This window comes from Aythya marila (genome assembly GCF_965140915.1).
Source record: "Aythya marila genome assembly, chromosome: W".
NCBI classification, from domain to species: domain Eukaryota; kingdom Metazoa; phylum Chordata; class Aves; order Anseriformes; family Anatidae; genus Aythya; species Aythya marila.
In genome coordinates, this window is record NC_139081.1 from 14,323,062 (window position 1) to 14,345,428 (window position 22,367).

General features: G+C 41.7%; 1 pseudogene across 1 annotated transcript in view; it reads right to left on the bottom strand.

The window, feature by feature from the left end:
- Nucleotides 1–557: 557 nt before the first annotated feature.
- Nucleotides 558–22,367, bottom strand: part of LOC309889512 (mitogen-activated protein kinase kinase kinase 1-like) — a 37,730-nt pseudogene continuing 15,920 nt past the window's right edge. Inside the window, exons 9-20 of the transcript in view lie at nucleotides 14,038–14,328; nucleotides 13,454–13,580; nucleotides 12,783–12,893; nucleotides 12,336–12,525; nucleotides 10,729–12,007; nucleotides 9,461–9,613; nucleotides 9,020–9,103; nucleotides 7,056–7,134; nucleotides 3,732–3,863; nucleotides 1,279–1,421; nucleotides 688–819; nucleotides 558–566 (exon numbers count right to left, since the gene is read on the bottom strand). The product of the transcript in view is annotated as a mitogen-activated protein kinase kinase kinase 1-like (transcript). The remainder of the gene's footprint in view (nucleotides 567–687; nucleotides 820–1,278; nucleotides 1,422–3,731; nucleotides 3,864–7,055; nucleotides 7,135–9,019; nucleotides 9,104–9,460; nucleotides 9,614–10,728; nucleotides 12,008–12,335; nucleotides 12,526–12,782; nucleotides 12,894–13,453; nucleotides 13,581–14,037; nucleotides 14,329–22,367) is intronic.

The window sequence follows — 22,367 nt, forward strand, 5'->3', positions numbered from 1 at the left end:
TGAAGAGCTTATTGCTGTGCTAGTTCTGTTTTGTGGAAACACTTTATTCACTCACGCTAGCGAAGATGCTAATCACTTTCTTCACCTGTGACAGTATTTTCTTCATTCATGCCTACAGTTCAACTTGATTTTTAGAAACAAATATACTTAGTTGATTTTAGTGAGAAAAATGAATGCTGAAATTGATGACCTACAAAAGGGAGGGACAATACTCATATATAGTATGGCATAATGGTAAATATCTTTCAGTGAAATCTGGTCGTGGAAAATCACGTTTCACCAAACAGCATTCCCCACTATGAAATATGAATACACATATAAATGTTTTATGTTAGAAACACTTTTCTTTTGCTCCCATATTTTACAGGATTGTAAAAAAGACTTCAAATTCTTGACTCTAGGAAGAAGATTGGATCTCTACTTCCTAACTTTTTTTAGCCTGTTACATTATGTGTCTTCTAACAGGGATTTTTCTGCATATTATTGCTGGTAGCTTTTTTTTTTTTTTTTTTCAAAGTCAGTATGATTAGTATATTGATATCAGTATTACCTTTTTACTAACAGCTCTATTATAAAGAAGGGCCATTGGAACAACCCCAGCAACCCCTTCTACTTGCATACTTTTCTAAAATTCACACTTCTGTATATGAAATTGGTCAGTGTCATTTGTAGCAACAAATACCTCACCTTAAATACCAGAGCAAGATGATTGGAATGTTTCTCTGCATTCCAGGGAGGCTTAGCACAAGCCATTTCTATAACAACACAGCCAACGCTCCACACATCACAACTCCTACCATATTGCTGACCTCTCAGAACCTGAACAGATAGACAAATTAAAGCTCAGATTATCCACTTCAAAGTCTCCTAACTAAGTAATTTAGATACTGAAAAAAAATCAATCAAGTGCATTCTGATTAACATTTCAGGTTAACAGAGTGATCAGTGATGCAAATGCCATTAGACTTATACAGCTGTAGAAACAAAGTGCCTGATCAAGGGACAAATCAAATAATCTTGCAAGCTTTTGACCAAATGGTTATTTAGGCTTTTGTAACAGTACTCATGCTATATTTTGCAACGAACTACTTATAACAACTTTGACAACAAGAAAGAAATTTAATTACTGCCATGTTGAAATAATTTCTATTCTTTAGAACAAGTACACTTAAAATATGTTAGAAGCATTTACATCAGTTTTCTGTTATTTGACTGCATGAATTAGCTTACAGAGTTCAAACAAACTTTTTGAAGTAACTTCTAGAACTGTTTTCTTACCTCTGGTTCCATAAATGCAATAGTTCCCAACAACTGTCCCTGAAACTCGCCAGCACCAGTTCCTTTTGATGCCAACCTGGCTGCAGCTCCAAAATCAGCAATTCTTAATCTATGACCTGTGCTGTCAATTAGCAAATTGGCACCTGTCAACAGCATAATAAAAATACTGTTAGTTGGTTTTCTATTAAAGGCAAATGGATGAACAATCTTCCTCCCTCTGTTTCAAAACTATAAATAGGTTGATGCTTCCCACCCTCAGTATCAAGAAAATCTAAAAATTAAGGACAAGTCTAATAATGTCACTTTTTCTGTTATGCCTGAGTGATACTGCACACAACTTGAGGACATCTGAGAGATTTAGAGAAGCAATCAAATTTTCAAAGTAGGGCAAACACTGGATTCTGGAACAATGGCTGAAGCTAGAATAATGAAAGAAATTGGTGCACTCAAACCCTGAAGATTTTCAGTGACTGCACCTCCCTGTGAAATTTACACATTTCGTTCTTATTTAGCTTTGAGATGTCTTGAAGATAATTACATAGCAATTGAAAATTTTCCTATTTTAAAGAAAAAATATTAGAAGGCAAGTGTTTGTCATTGTTACATTGCTACTTATTTGGATCTCTCTCCAGTTCGTGGATAGTTATAATGACATTAAAGGCTGAAGTTTAATAAGACTGGGATTTCCCAGTAAAGTCCAAATTTTGTTTGTCACACAGCACAAATGTGTTTATGTTCAATTAGGATGAAGGAAGAAAACCCATCACAATATTCCTATACATTAGAGACCAGATGACCTCTTTATTTTGGATCGTTCACAGATTTTACTATCACTTCGCAGTAAATATTTACATAAATTTAACTAACTAATCTTTAAAGCTATATGGTAACTTTATATTTTATTTGAAAAAATCCAGAAAACCAATTTTTCTAAACTATTGGCTCAGCACTCCATGTGCTGGCAACAGCAGTTCCCAAGCACTCCATGAATGTTCTGGTTAATTTCTGTAAAGTAAAGGTTCTTAAGTATGATCAGATAAACCCAATAGCGATACTACTCTTGAGATGGCATACAAGAGAAGCAATAGGTGTCAAGCCAAAATAGATGTTGCCTTCCAAATATTACTTTTTAAAAGATACTCTAAATAATTCTTACCTTTAACATGTCTATGGATTATCTGATTCTCATGTAGGTAAGAAAGGCCACATAAGAGTTGTTCTGTGTAATTGTCGTGGTTCCGCTCGAGTGGGCAGCCGAGCTCCACCACAGCCGCTCTCTCACTCCCCCTCCTCAAAGAGGAATGGGGAGAAAATATGTGAAAAGGGCTCAAGGATTGAGATAAGGACGAGAAAATCACGCAATAATTATTGTAACGGGCAAAACAGACTCGGCATAAGGAGATAGTAAGATTTATTGCCTACAACTAACAAGCGAGAGAAGTGAGAAAACAAAGGAAAAAAAAAACAAAAGCACCTTCCCCCCCATCCACCCTCTTCCACCTCCTCCCCCCGAGCGGCGCAGGGGAACGGGGAATGGGGGTTATGGTCAGTCTACAGCACTTCTTCTCTGCCGCTCCTTCTCGGTCACTCTCGTCCCCTGTGCTGTGGGGTCCCACCCACGGGATGCAGTCCTTGATGAACTGATCTGGCGTGGGCTTCCCACAGGCAGCAGCTCTTTCAGAACTGCTCCAGATATGGGTCCGTACCACGGGGTCCATCCCTCAGGAGAAAACTGCTCCAACCTGGCTCCCCTACGGGCAGCAGCTCCTGCCGGGTCACCTGCTCCTGCGTGGTCTCCTCTCCACGGGCTACAGGTCCGTCCCGGAATCTGCTCCGGCAGGGGTCTTCCACAGGCGGCAGCCTCCGTCGGTGCAGGGCCACCTGCTCCACCGTGGTCTCCTCCACGGGCTGCAGCGTGGAACCCTGCTCCACCGTGGTACTCCATGGGCTGCAGGGGGACATCCTGCTTCACCATGGTCCTCACCACAGGCCGCAGGGGACTTCTGCTCCGGCGCCTGGAGCACCTCTCCCCCTCCTTCTACACTGACCTTGGTGCAAGGCTGTTCTCTCACTCCCTTGACTCTCCCGGCTGCTGTGTGGCGCAGCGTTTTTTTCCCTGTCTTAAATATGCTCTCACAGAGGCGCAAAACAACATCGCTTATTGGCTCAGATCTGGAAAACAATGGGGCCCTTCCCAAACATGGGGCAGCTTCTAGATCTTTCTCACAGAAACCACCCCTATGGCTCCCTGCTACCAAAACCTTGCCACGTAAACCCACTCCATGAATGTTCTGGTTAATTTCTGTAAAGTAAAGGTTCTTAAGTATGATCAGATAAACCCAATAGCGATACTACTCTTGAGATGGCATACAAGAGAAGCAATAGGTGTCAAGCCAAAATAGATGTTGCCTTCCAAATATTACTTTTTAAAAGATACTCTAAATAATTCTTACCTTTAACATGTCTAAGGATTATCTGATTCTCATGTAGGTAAGAAAGGCCACATAAGAGTTGTTCTGTGTAATTAATAATAACTGATTCTTTGAAGGCTCCATAATTACTTGATAAATGAGCAACTGAACCCCCTAGAAGATAACAAAGGAATTTATCAACACAATTTGTATTAGTAGAATGCGACACTGCCTCCTAAATTTGGAGCTTGGTATCGGTATTCCTAATTTATACCTAGATTTCTCCTCTTAAAAATATGTTAAAAATTCTCTAGGTAAAAAGTAATATAGTTGATTACTTAATTACTTTCTGCCTGGAACTGTACACATTATAATGGCATAGGTCTTTATTCTTCCTAATAATTTCATCCTTCCTTAAAAAAAAAAAAAAAAAGTATGAATACTTTAGTATACTAAATAGTGGCATATAGAACCTCAAGGATTTGAATTTCCACTGTGCTTCTCGAAGTACTGTAATATAACCTGCACTTGAATGATGCAAAGACATTTCATTATCTAAGCAATATTATTTCATAAAACATAAACTTTAAAAATTAAGAAAAAATGAGATAAGTTAAAAAAATACACACACAAAGAAAATACAAAAAACACCCTTAGTTTCAAGAAAATATTTTCTGCACTATTGATTGTAATAACACGTATTTGGGCTTTGCTTGTTAGCACTCTGGTATTGCTAAGTGATTTCTGCCGAAGAACATAAGTTAAGGTGCAATGCCTTCTTTCATAAGGAAATAAGGATGTATAAAACATCCTTTGATGGAAATTTGGAGAGTGTGATTTGGGGAGTGACATTTTACAGGGGCAGATAATGATAGGATAAGGGGAAACAGTTTTAAACTAAAAGAGGGTAGATTTGGATTAGATGTTAGGAGGAAATTCTTCACTGAGGAAGGTAACACATTGGAACAGATTACCCTGAGAAGCTGTGGATGCCCCATCCCTGGAGGTGTTCAAGGACAGGTTAGATGGGGCCCTGGGCAACCTGATCTAGTGGGTGGCGGGGTGGGGGGGGGGTTGGAACTAGATGATCTCTCTAGTGGAGATCATCTCTCTCATGGACAGTGAGGTTGAGTGCACCCTCAGCAAGTTTGCCGATGACACCAAGCTGTGTGGTGCGGTTGACATGCTGGAGGGAAGAAATGCCATCCAGAGGGTCCTGGACAGGCTTGAGAGTTGGGCCCATGCAAACCTCATTAGAAGTTCAACAAGACCTTCAAGGTCCTACAGCTGGGTTGAGGCAATCCCAAGCACAAATACAGGCTTGGAGGAGAATGGATTGAGAGCAGCCCTGATGAGAAGGACCTGGGGGTCTTGGTTGATAAGAAGATCAACATGAGCAGGCATTGTGCGCTTGCAGCCCAGAAAGTCAACCATATCCTGGGCTGCATCAAAAGAAGCATAGCGAGACGGTTGAGGGAGGTGATTCTCCCCTCTCTACTCTGCTCTCATGAGACCCCACCTGGAGTACTGTGTTTGGATCTGGGGCCCCTAGCACAAGAAGAACATGGAACGAGTCCAGAGGAGGGCCACAGAGGTGATCAGAGGGCTGGAATATCTCTCCTACAAAGACAGGCTGAGAGAGTTGGGGTTGTTCAGCCTGGAGAAGAGAAGGCTCCAGGGAGATCTCATTGCAGCCTTCCAGTACCTAAAGGGGGCCTACAGGAAAGCTGGAGAGGGAGTCTGTCAGGAAGTGTAGTATTGGACAAGGAGTAATGGCTTTAAGCTAAAAGAGGGTAGACTTAGATTAGATATTAGGAAGAAATTCTTTACTCTGAGGGTGGTAAGGCACTGGAACAGGTTGCCCAGAGAAGTTTTGGATTCCCCATCCCTGGAAATGTTTAAGGCCAGGCTGGATGGGGCTTTGAGCAACCTGGTCTAGAGGAAAGTGTCCTTGCTCATGGCAGGGGGGTTGGAATTAGATGATCTTTAAGGTCCCTTTCAACCCAAGCCATTCTGTGATTCTATGAAAACACCAAATCTAGTCTTGTTAACCAGAATGCAATGACATATAGTCCCATTCAGAAAATAAAGCTCCTTCTTAAAAAAATAAAAGATATAAACTTACTTGGCACTGCCATATACAATAATGAAAAATAATTACTACTAAAGTACCACTTAACAGATAGTTAAACAGATAGTATTTTAACATGGTTTTCCTGAAGCATCCTGTTGTACTGGGTGTGGCTGGAATGGAGTTAACTTTCCCTGCAACGACCCATATAGTGTTGTGCTCTGCACTTGTAGCTGGAACAGCCCTGATATCACACCAATGTTTTTGCTATTGCTGAGCAGTGCTGGCACAACATCAAGACTCTCTCCAAACCCCCCAAAGCCAGTGGGGAGGGGACATCACCAGGGCAGCTGACCTAAACCAACCAAAGGGATATTCCATACCATATGATGTCACATTCAGCAATAAAAGGTGGGAAAGGGGAAGGAGGGTGGGGCTCTCATTGTGAAGATATCTGTCCTTCCAATCATCCCCTATGCGTATTGAGGCCCTGCTTCCCAGGACATGGCCTAACAACGCTCGTTGATGGGAAATATAGAATGATTTTTTTTCTTTCCCCTTTTCTTCAGCATGGCCTTTTCTTTTTTTTTTTTTTTTTTTCTTTTTTTTTTTTCTTTTAATTAAATTATTCTTATCTTAACCTGTGAGTTGTTTTTTTCTTTCCATCATACTTTCTTCTTCCCCTCTTCTATTGAGGGGGGGGGAGTGAGACAGAAGTTGTGGTAGAGTTTAGCTGCCCAGCACGGTAAAACCACCCCACCTGTTTACTACCTATTATTAGAAATTTACTTTAAGTTCTCAAGTGCTTTTGCATGTCCCCTCACACAATTTTAAAGAAAATGCTTGGGACAAAAACAAGTGACGGGCATCGCAAACTTTCTAGGAAAGTAATTTTTAATAATCATTTAAAATTACACAGCTACACAGAAAATGCAACAGTTGGAAATATAGAAAGCTGAAGAGTCTGTATCTCAAAGTTTAATTCCTCTTTTGGATGCAGAAATTGAGGAAAATGTAATTGATTTTTTGTTCAGGGCTTTAAACTACATTAACTGTATGACAAATTATGCATGGATAATTCCAAATCAAATGAAAGATGCCAGTAAGAATATTGCTATGACCACTTAAACTGTTTTGTAAGTAAATCTTTATGCTTTAATTAGCACAAATCTTTAAATCAGCAATAAAAACATAACTTTCCGAACTGAAGCAATGCATGGAATATTTTGCAGTATGAAACTACATAGTTCCAAGACAACCGATACTTTAATTTTATTTGGCATGTAGTTGTTTACCAGCCATCCATTCAATAAAGAGGTTATAGTTGCTCTTCTCACATGTAGCACCCAATATGCGAATAATATTAGGATGGTTAGGGACAAAATTAGGAAGGCCAAAGCTCATCTGGAGCTCAATCTGGCTACTGCCGTTAAAGATAACAAAAAACGTTTCTATAAATACATCAACACAAAAAGGAGGACTAAGGAGAATCTCCATCCTTTACTGGATGCGGGGGGAAACTTAGTTACAAGAGATGAGGAAAAGGCGGAGGTGCTCAATGCCTTCTTTGCCTCAGTCTTTAGCGGCAATACCGGTTGTTCTCTGGATACCCAGTACCCTGAGCTGGTGGAAGGGGATGGGGAGCAGGATGTGGCCCTCACTATCCACGAAGAACTGGTTGGTGACCTGCTACGGCACTTGGATGTGCACAAGTCGATGGGGCCGGATGGGATCCACCCAAGGGTACTGAGAGAACTGGCAGAGGAGCTGGCCAAGCCACTGTCCATCATTTATCAGCACTCCTGGCGATCGGGGGAGGTCCCAGTTGACTGGCGGCTACCAAACGTGACGCCCATCTACAAGAAGGGCCGGAGGGCAGACCCGGGAAACTACAGGCCTGTCAGTTTGACCTCAGTGCCAGGGAAGCTCATGGAGCAGATCCTCCTGAGAGTCATCACGCAGCACTTGCAGGGCAAGCAGGCGATCAGGCCCAGTCAGCATGGGTTTATGAAAGGCAGGTCCTGCTTGACGAACCTGATCTCCTTCTATGACAGAGTGACGCGCTGGGTGGACGAGGGAAAGGCTGTGGATGTGGTCTACCTTGACTTCAGCAAGGCTTTTGACACCATCTCCCACAGCATTCTCCTCAAGAAACTGGCTGCTCTTGGCTTGGACTGGCGCACGCTTCGTTGGGTTAGAAACTGGCTGGATAGCAGGGCCCAAAGAGTCGTGGTGAATGGAGCCAAGTCCAGTTGGAGGCCAGTCACTAGTGGCATTCCCCAGGGCTCGCTGCTGGGGCTGGTCCTCTTTAATATCTTCATCGATGATCTGGATGAGGGCATCGAGTGCACCCTCAGTAAGTTTGCAGATGACACCAAGTTAGGTGCGTGTGTCGATCTGCTTGAGGGTAGGAAAGCTCTGCAGGAGGATCTGGATAGGCTGCACCGATGGGCTGAGGTCAACTGCATGAAGTTCAACAAGGCCAAGTGCCAGGTCCTGCACCTGGGGCGCAATAACCCCAAGCAGAGCTACAGGCTGGGAGAGGAATGGTTGGAGAGCTGCCAGGCAGAGAAGGACCTGGAAGTATTGGTGGATAGTCGGCTGAATATGAGCCAGCAGTGTGCTCAGGTGGCCAAGAAGGCCAACGGCATCCTGGCTTGTATCAGGAACAGTGTGACCAGCAGGGCTAGGGAGGTGATCGTCCCCCTGTACTCAGCTCTGGTGAGGCCACACCTCGAGGACTGTGTTCAGTTTTGGGCCCCTCGCTACAAGAAGGACATCGAGGTGCTCGAGCGAGCCCAGAGAAGGGCGACGAAGCTGGTGAGGGGCCTGGAGAACAAGTCCTACGAGGAGCGGCTGAGGGAGCTGGGCTTGTTCAGCCTGGAGAAGAGGAGGCTCAGGGGCGACCTTATCGCTCTCTATAGGTACCTCAAGGGAGGCTGTAGCGAGGTGGGGGTTGGTCTGTTCTCCCACATGCCTGGTGACAGGACGAGGGGGAATGGGCTAAAGTTGCACCAGGGGAGTTTTAGGTTAGATGTTAGGAAGAACTTCTTTACTGAAAGGGTTGTGAGGCATTGGAACAGGCTGCCCAGGGAAGTGGTGGAGTCACCATCCCTGGAAGTCTTCAAAAGATGTTTAGATGTTGAACTTAGTGATATGGTTTAGTCGAGGACTGGTTAGTGTTAGGTCAGAGGTTGGACTCGATGATCTTGAGGTCTCTTCCAACCTAGAAATTCTGAGATTCTGTGATTCTGTGGTTCAGATGACTCATCATCCATATCTCCTCCCTCAGTGCTTTGGCTACCTTTTCTTGCTCAGATGATGTGTTCCTGACATACGTCACCTTTTTTGAAATATGATATTCAGGTTTACTTTATATAATTATCAATTGTGTTTCCACACCCCCTCCCACAACCCATTCAGTACAGTAATGACAATGGATGGTTTTCCATCTCTGTTCACCATCCAAAAACTGCAGTTGTTCTTCTAACCTCAAGTCCGTTCAGCTGAAAATGCATCTCCATATGAGACAGTCATAGAAAAAGTAAGAGCAATCTTCTGGGGAAATACCAACAGAATCTCTGGAGTGGGGAGCAGAGGAAGTAGGGAACAGTTTGTGAGAGCAAAAGGTTTTTATATTTAATATTCAAAAAAATATTGAAGAGCAAGCAGAATACATTCAAGAATGTGAAATATTTACCTGTTTTACAGCCATTAATGTCCCTGTTCCTACATCCTGTGCTTGGTAACAGGAAGAGAAAGCTCCAAGACTAATTTGCTGACCTTTAAGCCATTCTGAATCTTCTCTGTAATGGTGTTTTGCTTTGTTATGTCCAGGCAGGGTTTCTGGTATCTGCAAATTAAATTCCAAATCAATTACATGTTTACTAGCATGCATCTAAAATGTAGACATTCTGGAAGGCTATGATATATCCAAGTTTATATTCCTCTCCTCTCCCTTACAGTTATTTACATTGCATGTTATATGTTTCAGTTGAGACTAGAACACCATATAATCCACATCTTCTATAATCCACACATTCCTACCGTATGTAAGAAAAGAGCACATCCTCTGTGTTATTAACTGAAGATGAAAGACAAGATGTAAAGACACAAATAGAAGCTAAACTTTTTTTCTATTCCTAATCTCATGTCTATTTTTTTTTTTTTTGTTTTTTTATCATCTGCACTAAACACAACCAAAATCATGTTTTCTACTTAATTTACTCCTGGCATTTTGTGCTTCACGTGTTGTTACCTCATGCAAATGATCACAAAAACCAACATGAGATTTCTTTCTTCTTCCCAGCAACACTATCAATTCTGCTGCCTTTCCTAGGCATGTAGCCTCATAAGCTTCCAGCACCTGTCTTACTCCCTCAAGTCAATATACTCAAATATTTTGTGAACTTTTATAAAATACTCCTTTCTCTCTCTATTCTTATTTCTTGTGATTTTGTATACTTGCAAACAAACATATTCAGCTTCTCATGCTGCCCTGCCAGAGAGGAGGGTAGGGGTGCACAAGAAGCTGGGAGGCGACACAACCAGGACAGCTGACCCAGACTGGCCAAAGGGATATTCCATACCCCATTGGACATCATTCTGAACAATAAAAAACTGGTGTATGTGTGTGTGTGCACTGCTCTGCTCGGGGAGGGGCTGGGCATCAGTCAGCAGGTGGTGAGCAATTGCATTGTACATCACTTGTTTTATATATATATATATATAATTATTATCATTATTATTATTTTCCCTTCCTTTTCTGTCCTATTAAGCTGTCTTTATCTCAAGCCACAAGTAAAACTTGTGGCTTGAGATAAAGACAGCTTAATAGGACAGAAAAAAAAACAAAAAAAAAAAACAAGCTGTGGGGGGTGGGGAGTGAGTAAATGGCTGTGTGGTGCTTAGCTGCCTGATGGGTTAAACCACAACAGAGACATGTTAAATTCCCATATGTATACTTACATCCTGCTGAATAATTATGATTTCTTCACCATTTTCAACCTGTAGTTGGGGAATTATTGGCAGTGCATCTTGAGACACTGACATTGCTAGAGCAATAGCTAAAGCTTCCTCCTCTTCAGCTTCCATCTCTTCCTTGCATTTTTTATTATGATTTACATCATCTTTATAAGTGTCATAATTTTCTTCCTGCTCAGGAGAGAGAACTGCAACTTCAGACTTGAATGTAACTGTGCCATCACTTGTTGGCATGGAGGCCTCAAGTAGGTGTTCAATACTGGAGTTGAGCTCTGCATTAACATCCAACCAACATTTCTCATCTACTGGTGTGAACACCATCCCTTCAATTGGTATAACTACACTGCTATTACTACTACTGCCATCGAACTTTGAGATATCATCCAGGTGAAGTGTCATAAGTGTCATACTGTTTTTTGAGGTTTCTCCCTGCTTGTTCATATTGCTTGGAGTGGGTCGTGATGGCTTTGGCCTGTGTATGTGACTGGATGGCAGTGGCCTGGCTTGGATAAAAACTGGAGAAAGTTCCTCTGGTTCTTTATTTTCAGAACACCTTCTCCGAAACTGGAAAGAAAGTTTCCGCTGTGTTTGAGAAGAAGGTGAGGGGATTTTGGTGGGAATGAATCCCTGAGATCTGAGTTTAGAGACTTCTGTTACAGTGACAGCTGGGACAGATGGATTTGAAGGAGAGAGAAGCATTGGGAATAGTGATTGGGAATGACTGGATGAGGGAGAAGAGTTCAAACACTGACTGTGGAGTTTTCCTTTTGTTTGAACAGTTGTCTTTGGTTGCTCAGTTGATGAAATGGGAAGTCCCACAGCAAGACCAGCCAATGTCTTTAAAACGTCCTCTGGAGTGGCACTCAGTTTTTAATCACTTAAACCTTTCCAACTTTTCCCTGATAACTGGACAGTATTGTTAGGAGTATTACTTTCTGCAGCTTCTGGAGAGTTATCTGGTACAGGTAGCTGCAAAAAGACTTTATGTTGGCATTCCCTAGACTGCATTTCTCCCATGCCTAGCTGGATGGCTTCTGCAATTTCCATTTCATCTGCAATTGCCATCAGACGTCAACGCACCCTTGCATAATGAGTTGAGCTTGTCACACTCAACATTTCTAACAGCTTTACAAAAACATGAGGTACTCTTGCGACAATTCTTGCTGCACTCAAAAATACTCTCCATGATAGTTTACCAGTCCTTGAGTGGGAATTGTCAATTGACTGCAAGGCAAAATTTAAGAGGGAGAGAAGTTTCTTATACCTGAAATTAAAAAAAAAAAAAAAAAGTAAAAAAAAAAAAAAGTAGCGTTTTATACAATGCTCTAGTTAACTAGTGCTAAGAAAGCCATTTCAGGACAATGCATTTAGCTGTCAGTTCTGCAGTAGCAGAGCAAAGACTTACTGCTGCACCGGTGCTTCAGAATTGTTTGACAGGTCAGAAGTTTAAAAATGGTAACCATTTACTCTAAAGTATGTGCACTTTTGCATGTAAATATGCACTACTTGTTTACAGATATTAAAACCACTATTTTTGGAAGAGATCACCAACAATGTTCAACTACAAATAGTCAAATAGTGTAAGCAAGTACCTGTTTATTACAGTATCAGCCTGTAAATCATCTCCACAGACAATTTGGGGATAAAATTCACCAGGAAATTCCAACAGAAGTCTGTCTATAAGACAAAGTCGCCCCAGTAGTGCTTGCCAGTTGCTAGAATCAGTTTGGGTTCCAAGAATACAGTTTAAGACATAATCAACACCACCAATACCAATGGACTCTAAAAAAAAAAAAAAAAAAAAAAAAAAAGTTGATAAAAATAAGGATTTGATATGTTCACAGTCTAAATTCCATAAAGATCAGAACTGTGTCACACAGAAATACATGTGTGCCCAAACCAACCCCACCCGAACCTCCAAAGAACAACACCGTTCTCTTTGCCATGCTGATTTTGGATAAATCCAGTACTTAATTTAAAACACTTGAGTATATTTGCTTGTAATTATAATTCATTTATGTATGAAGAGCTATTATTACCAGATTTAAGTATTGTTCTCCCAACTGCCAGCTCTCCCGCTTGGCCTTTACACATCTTCAGTAGTGCTGAGACTGACAGAGCAGACAGGGTAGATTGGGACAAGACAAAGCCTGCTCAAGCCAGACCTGCCAAAGGCATTCACTCAGAATAGCCATCTCCTAACATTATACTATGAAATAAAAAGTAACAGCATTATGTTAACACTTAATGAAACAGATCTACAGCAGCTTTTGTTGAAGTAAGAAATACGTGCAAATATATTAAATATATAAAATTTGATTATTGGTACTTGCGAAAAAGTTTTAAAGGAGATTCATGAGAATTAGACCAAAACAGTCCAACTAACTGAGAGGGAGGGGATGGTTGATGACTGCACCCAACATATCTTCCTTCATTTTAAGGCACAAAGTCCTTGTGAAAGCAAAGCATCATTTAAGATCTGTAAATGCTGGAAAAATATAATCAGATGTGTTCAAAACCTACATCTTTCAAGACTGAAGTTGGCTGTAGCAACTAGATTTTAACAAAAACATACAATGATAAATTTATACTTATTATCCACACACTTTATTTCACCACCACCTATAAATAGTCTTCTGGTTTCACACAAAATAGCAACAAATGAAGCTGCAAGACATTTCAGTAACAATCCAAAATGAATTTGAGACACCATACCTGTTGCCATCTGCACATTTAACTAATATTGTCTCTACAACTGGTTTGAGAAGTTGCCATAGTTTAGTTCTCTCTGCGAAAGTATGACAAGGTGTATACACCAGCATGGCTCTTAAGGTTTTCTAAGAGAAAGGAGAAAAAACAATATATATGACATTAAATTAGCTACACAAATAGTTTTTTGTTGTTGTTTGCTCTTTTTTTTTAAGTTGTGAATAGATTCATATAAATTACATTAAAATATGACTGAAATGTTAAAAGGATAAATAGCTTAATATGCATTCACTCTTAGGTTAGTCATGTACTCTTTGTGAATAGCAAGTGACCTGGTCATACAATTACTGTTAATGCTAAACACTGTAGCAAGCATTTCCTTATATTTGGCCAGTGGAGTCATGCCAATTCACCCTTGCTGAGAATTTTGTTCATCCCACTTTCAGATGATAGTTAATAGTTGTCAGCAGTGATGCTCAACAACAATAATTAGCATTCTTGACTTCATACATGCCCTTTTCCTTCCCCTTCAAAAATGAAGCAGCTTTGAAATTACTAGAATACAATGAGTAAACAGCTACTTACTAAAGCAGCAACATACACTTTGTAGACAGGGTCAGAACAGACCATGGACAGCACACTGCAGCAGGATTTAACCACGACATCTTCTGAGGTAGTGTTCTGAGATGACCCACTAGCTGCTCCCAGAGCTCCAACACTTGTGTTGTTTCCATTGCTACTTCCAGAATTTCCAGTGCTTTCACCATTAGCCAGTAATAGAGCACCACTAACATCATGGGAAAGACGTCTAAGTGCCATCTCTCGTATATTCCAGTTTTGAGAAAACAAGCAGCCAACTAACTCCATTCCAAATACCTGCCAAGGAAAAAGCAACCTTACATGAGTCAAATTGAATAATGTCACAACTTAAGAAGAGCAATCAAAAAAGAGCAAAGAAATGTTTCTCGTGAAAAATCATTTTAAGTAGTCTGACAGCAAAAATATGTCAGAGGGTATACAGTCTTAAAAAATTCTATGATAGAAATCAACCATCATAAATGATGAATCATCAGTTCTCCAAAAACTCTGCTAGGACATGTGGGGGAATGACAGTATGGGTAGTTTCATTTACCATGGTTTAATTACTTAGTATGGAGTTTGTTTTTAGATGCTGATGTAAACAACCCTGAAATAGAGGTCCAGCTATGCTAGACAAAAATTACAGCAAAAATATAGGCAACATACATTCTCCCATTCTTTTAAGTGTATAATCCCTGCTCAGTTGAACCCACCTCTAGGCTAGAGAGTATTTAGGCTATTTGCAATGCAACTTAAGTAAGTGCCAATTTTGTATTTATGTGACACTTGCACAGTTAAGACCAAAATTAGGAATACTATATTTTATTACATGGACCTTCAATAAGAGGCCATATGTTGCAGGAAGAACGGCCGAAAGCACGACAGACACTAGTACGGTCAGATCATGCTCCATTTTATTACCCGAATAGCCTAGGTTTTATAGCGAACTTAACGGGGACGGATAGTATCTCACACAAGATTATTGGTCAAAAGCACTCAGACAAACAGCTGCAAGAAAACAACCCCACCTGCAAGAAAACAACCCCCTTGTGATTAGCAGTCACGTAGACCTTGTCCTTGAAGCCAGCTGCTGGCAACAATATTTTTCTGAATTCCTCAATTGGGCGATGTGGGAACACTGTCATGGGAACTTCTCATAGTTGCCCTGGTAGCTTGGTTTGCTCAGCTGCAGCAAGCCATGGGATCTTTGCTGTTTCAAAAATCCCTCAACAGCCATTGGTTGAAAGGATTGATTTCATATTGAATCTTTCTCATGAGCTCTTTCAGGAAAGTAATGAATTTGTGAATTGACTCATTATGATCAAAAAGGTTTAAACAGTACGTTCCCTTAAGTTTCTCCACGTGGCTACTTCACACAATGACCCCATACTTGTGAAACATGATTCTGCTCGACTAGTACTAATTTCCTATGATTTCAGCCTGCACTATGGCAATAAACGCGCTCTCACTAACACAGTACACAGCACACTCGCACATACACAGCACACTTGCACACCCAGAGGCCTCTGGCACATCTCATTCTCAATCATACCACAACCTCAATCATACCACAAGAATATAATTTAGAATGATAAGCAAACAAACAAGTATTGTCTCTCTTTGTGTTCCTCATGAAGTGACTTGCAACACTTTGTTTTAAAACCTTACCCTTACACAAATACTTTCAACACAAAATACCTGGACATTTAAGAATAACACATAAAATTATTAACACTCCAGATAGCATCCCTCCAGCAGCTGAAAACATACTGTTTGTCTGCAGACTCAGGAGATCTTTGTCTGCTCCTGCGGTGAGCAGCTGAGAGTGGAGTCCCCTCCGAACAAAACGCTCAGGGTGCACCTAGGGGTGTCCACACCGCAGCCGATCCCCGCAGCCGAGCAGTTGTTACGTGCGGCCGCAGATGCCACTCCAGGCACTAAAATTGCCAATGCCGCTCTAGCTGCAACCCCACACAATTCAACATTATCATTGCAATCCGGTGTATCCCCACAAATCAGAAAAACATCAGGAGGTAAGACCAAAGCTGTACAATTGTTCCAAACACTGTAGTTGTTACCCCTTGTCTCCGTGCCATAAACCCTAAGCCCTGCTTAGCAGTGTCGTTGTAATCACAAGTGTTATTTGTATTTCTATACCCGTATAGCCTTTTCCAGGTTCCTGTAGCAGGATTCATCTGATAGCCACGGCTACATTCACATTTGTAGCCACCTTTCAGGTTGATACACATTTGACTACAGATACCAGGGTTTTGGCGTTCATCAATATCTCCACAGTTTCTCTTGTCTACAAACTCAAACCCAGCTGGACAGTCACATTCATTTATGTTGCATTCCTTCAGGGGCTCATCACCCCAGTCCTTGCAGTCTCTCTGCTGGTTACACACTTTATTGATATCTATGCATTCTCCACTTCTGCACTTGAATTTGCCAGGTCCAGAGCACTGAATAACATTGTTACAGTTTGCTTCATCAGTGCCATCCAGACAGTCTCTCACACCACTGCACTGCCTATTCCCATGGACACAGTTCCCATCTTCACATCTGAACTGGTCTGGCCTGCAGGTCCAAGAAGGGCAGTTAATTTCATCACTGCCATCACAATTTCATCACTGCCATCACAATTTCATCACTGCTATCATCAATTTCATCACAATGTCATGGGAACTTCTCATAGTTGCCCTGGTAGCTTGGTTTGCTCAGCTGCAGCAAGCCATGGGATCTTTGCTGTTTCAAAAATCCCTCAACAGCCATTGGTTGAAAGGATTGATTTCATATTGAATCTTTCTCATGAGCTCTTTCAGGAAAGTAATGGATTTATGAATTGATTCATTATGATCAAAAAGGTTCAAACAGCACATTCCCTCAAAGTCCTCACACCCATGCCCTTGAGCCAAAAGCAAGAAGTCAATAGCAGCTTGATCCTGTAAGAGCGCATGTCGCAGACTATTTTGATCTGGTAACATCTCCTCAAGTATCTCTGTCGTGGCATGGGCTTGTTTCTTGGCCCAGCATACCAATTTTTCTAAGTTGTTAAGTGCGGCCGCAGATGCCACTCCTGGCACAAAAATTGCCAATGCTGCTCTAGCTGCAACACCAAGCAACTCAACATTATCATTGCAATCCAGTGCGAGCAATACCCATTTATGTCTGGTGACCTCACGCAACTGCGACAAGCTAGGAGCAAATATAGTAAGTTTACGTAAGTAACGTGGACGTCCGATAGCATTTGCAGGGATACCTTGCCAGGCCCTATCCCTGCAAATCAGGAAACCATCAGGAGGTAAGGCCATAGCTGTACGATTGTTCCAAACGCTATAGTTGTTACCCCTTGTCTCCGTGCCATAAGTCCCTAAACCCTGCCTAGCAGTGTTTTTTATTGTTTGAGAATGAATACTCGCAGGACGGTCTTCTCGGTCCCTAATCAAACATAAGTGATTCACAACAACCGATGCCTTGGGCAATCGCTCATTGATGTTCTTGATCTCTTTTAATCTCACTAATTGTTCCTTTAAAACCCGATGTGATCGTTCAACCATCACTTGGCCTGTGGGAGAAAACGGAACACTCGTTTTTGGATGAATCTGTAGGAAAATCCATTCCAGAACTCGACAATGCTGCCCTATCATTCCACCCTTGCCATCACCTGTGTCATTTATACTACTCCTATTACCCGTGCTATTAGTGTCAGCGGCATCCTCCTGGTACCGTTTCTGTCTTTGTCGCCCCTTACTCTCCCCCTTTTCTTTTTGCCACTGACCAATCACCGGAAATGGATGAGACACATGATTGCTAATTAGGAAAGAGAGTGCAACGTCTGCTATATGTCTGCAAGCAGTGCTGGCTGCAACCTTAGAAGCTATTTGTGAAAGAGCCTGCCGGTGGTCATTTGGTAGTGTAATCTGTGGCTCTGCACTCCTGCACCGCAATAAAGGTAGTAATGTAGCTATGTCGTCATTAGTAATCCGTACAATGTGGCAACCCCTCTGAATGTTATCCAGCATTGCAAGATATGCCTCTCATAGAGAGAATGCTAGAGAGAAGCATGACGTCACTTTCCCGCGTCTCACCGCAATTCCTTTGTTTCCCGCGTCTCCCCGTGAGTCCTTTGTCCGGTCGGTGGTTGGAGTTTCTCAATGTCTTTCAGGTGTTTCGGCTTCTGTCAGGTCTCTCTGTAGCAAGCCATGGGATCTTTGCTGTTTCAAAAATCCCTCAACAGCCTGAGATGAATTCTGAAACTAAAAAAAAACAACAGTGAAAACATTACTGGGAAACTGATTTAAAGATCAAAGCCAAAATTTCCTTAAGTGGTATATTCTTTATTGCAGCGCTGGATGCACGGGGGATCTTTCCGCCTATCGTGCATGTTCGAAGTGACAAACTATCTCATATTTATACACCGAAACAATGAATATTCTATTAGCGCCTATACATATTCATTACCTAACCCCGCCTACTCTCGCTTCATATGCTAATTAGCTTATCAGTCCTTGCGCTTGCGCAAAGACTTCTGTGGGCCAGGGTCTTCGGGATGTGGGCAGTGGTCTTTGGGAGGAAGGCCGTAGGTCTTCCTCGTGATGCACTTTTCACCTTTTGCTTAATCAGTTGTTTTCCAAGCTGTAAAAATGCTGAGTTGGCTTTCGGTTTAATTGAGGGTCGGCAGATAACAGGATGTCTCAGTTAACAAGACATAACAGACAGTTGACTCAAGTTATCTCAAGTCTCAGCCTGACTGAGGGTTAACAGATAACGGGATGTTTTCAAATAACAAGATGCTTCAACATAACAGAAGGTCAACAGATAACAAGATGTCGTTTACTTTGTTCTCATTAATTTTTAACCACAAGATTTATTCTATTCGAAAGTGAGTCTATACAATATCAAAACCTTTTTTCTGATGCAAATTAAATATAATTCTTTCCAATAATAATAAATCATTAAGCAGATGGGATTCAGAATAATTTTTGAATTGTTACAGATGCTTTAGAATTGTGTCAAAATTAGACACTCATACACTAGAATCCTATTATGGCTCTACCTCAAATTGTCCAGTTTGTCATTTCATTTTCATGTCTGAGCAAAGAGAGAAGATATTTGTCATAATATTCTCTGTTCCACCAGGTGGATTCAGTAGACGCTAACATCACTATGGTAACCTTTTTCAAAATCAATAGTGTTAAGAAACTCACTCTCTGCATGTGCCATCAACAAGCATCAACGAGCATTTTTTTTTTTAAGTGAAAAAAGTTGATGGTATAAATCAAAACATAACTTTGTTGCGAGGACATTTGTTGTCGGCGGAAGGAAGACAAGCGTACTCAATATGAGTGATCAGCAAGCTCCATTTTATTGCCCGAATAGCCTAACTTTTATAGTGAACTTAACAGGGGCGGACAGTGTCTCACACAAGATCATTGGTCAAAAGCACTCAGACAAACAGTTACAAGAAAACAACCCCACCTGCAAGAAAAGAACCCCTTGTGATTAGCAGTCACGTAAACCTTGTCCTTGAAGCCAGCTGCTGGTAACAGTATTTTCTGAGTTCCTTAATTGGGCGATGTGGGAGTCATAGCCGTGGGAGCTTCTCACAGTTACTCTGGCAGCTTGGTTTGCTCAGCTACAGCAGGCCCTGAGATTTTCTAAGGCCTACCCCTGGTTGCTTAAAGCAAGCTCAGATTGAACAATTGTTCCACGGGCACATGTCCACGTCCTGTATGCCAATTCCCAACAATTCCCCCGTTTTCTTTTTGTACAAGCAGTACTTGGTTTTTCATCAGATGTCGAATACATAACATAACACAACTATACAACTTAACCCTAATAACACTACAATTACTCTAAGCACTTAATGGTAACACAATTTAATAGTAAGTAACACAACTTAATAGTAACACACTTAAACCTAATCACTTGATGGTGATCGAAGGCTGTTCTTGATAGTCCTTGAGGTGTCACAGCCCATGTCATTGTCAGAATGATTATCAGGAACCTCTTCATGGTCGTCTTCGGCGTATGCAGATTCTAAAGCTGCTTCAGTCCACTTTGCAATGATCCACTGGGTACCTGTTTCCGGCACCACTTCAAAATCTCTATAACATTTTTTAACATTTTTGCAAGTAACCCTTTAACCACATTTATCACAATACTACATGCAATGATGATTGACACCATAGCGAACAGAATCCTTAATCCCTCTTTGATTAATCCCAGTAACCATCTATGCATTATTTCAAACAAATCAGTGAACCATTGATTGAAAGGATTGATACCATATTGACTCTTTCTCATGTGCTCTTTCAGGAAAGTAATGAATTTGTGAATTGACTCATTATGATCAAAAAGGTTTAAACAGTACGTTCCCTTAAGTTTCTCCACGTGGCTACTTCACACAATGACCCCATACTTGTGAAACATGATTCTGCTCGACTAGTACTAATTTCCTATGATTTCAGCCTGCACTATGGCAATAAACGCGCTCTCACTAACACAGTACACAGCACACTCGCACATACACAGCACACTTGCACACCCAGAGGCCTCTGGCACATCTCATTCTCAATCATACCACAACCTCAATCATACCACAAGAATATAATTTAGAATGATAAGCAAACAAACAAGTATTGTCTCTCTTTGTGTTCCTCATGAAGTGACTTGCAACACTTTGTTTTAAAACCTTACCCTTACACAAATACTTTCAACACAAAATACCTGGACATTTAAGAATAACACATAAAATTATTAACACTCCAGATAGCATCCCTCCAGCAGCTGAAAACATACTGTTTGTCTGCAGACTCAGGAGATCTTTGTCTGCTCCTGCGGTGAGCAGCTGAGAGTGGAGTCCCCTCCGAACAAAACGCTCAGGGTGCACCTAGGGGTGTCCACACCGCAGCCGATCCCCGCAGCCGAGCAGTTGTTACGTGCGGCCGCAGATGCCACTCCAGGCACTAAAATTGCCAATGCCGCTCTAGCTGCAACCCCACACAATTCAACATTATCATTGCAATCCGGTGTATCCCCACAAATCAGAAAAACATCAGGAGGTAAGACCAAAGCTGTACAATTGTTCCAAACACTGTAGTTGTTACCCCTTGTCTCCGTGCCATAAACCCTAAGCCCTGCTTAGCAGTGTCGTTGTAATCACAAGTGTTATTTGTATTTCTATACCCGTATAGCCTTTTCCAGGTTCCTGTAGCAGGATTCATCTGATAGCCACGGCTACATTCACATTTGTAGCCACCTTTCAGGTTGATACACATTTGACTACAGATACCAGGGTTTTGGCGTTCATCAATATCTCCACAGTTTCTCTTGTCTACAAACTCAAACCCAGCTGGACAGTCACATTCATTTATGTTGCATTCCTTCAGGGGCTCATCACCCCAGTCCTTGCAGTCTCTCTGCTGGTTACACACTTTATTGATATCTATGCATTCTCCACTTCTGCACTTGAATTTGCCAGGTCCAGAGCACTGAATAACATTGTTACAGTTTGCTTCATCAGTGCCATCCAGACAGTCTCTCACACCACTGCACTGCCTATTCCCATGGACACAGTTCCCATCTTCACATCTGAACTGGTCTGGCCTGCAGGTCCAAGAAGGGCAGTTAATTTCATCACTGCCATCACAATTTCATCACTGCCATCACAATTTCATCACTGCTATCATCAATTTCATCACAATGTCATGGGAACTTCTCATAGTTGCCCTGGTAGCTTGGTTTGCTCAGCTGCAGCAAGCCATGGGATCTTTGCTGTTTCAAAAATCCCTCAACAGCCATTGGTTGAAAGGATTGATTTCATATTGAATCTTTCTCATGAGCTCTTTCAGGAAAGTAATGGATTTATGAATTGATTCATTATGATCAAAAAGGTTCAAACAGCACATTCCCTCAAAGTCCTCACACCCATGCCCTTGAGCCAAAAGCAAGAAGTCAATAGCAGCTTGATCCTGTAAGAGCGCATGTCGCAGACTATTTTGATCTGGTAACATCTCCTCAAGTATCTCTGTCGTGGCATGGGCTTGTTTCTTGGCCCAGCATACCAATTTTTCTAAGTTGTTAAGTGCGGCCGCAGATGCCACTCCTGGCACAAAAATTGCCAATGCTGCTCTAGCTGCAACACCAAGCAACTCAACATTATCATTGCAATCCAGTGCGAGCAATACCCATTTATGTCTGGTGACCTCACGCAACTGCGACAAGCTAGGAGCAAATATAGTAAGTTTACGTAAGTAACGTGGACGTCCGATAGCATTTGCAGGGATACCTTGCCAGGCCCTATCCCTGCAAATCAGGAAACCATCAGGAGGTAA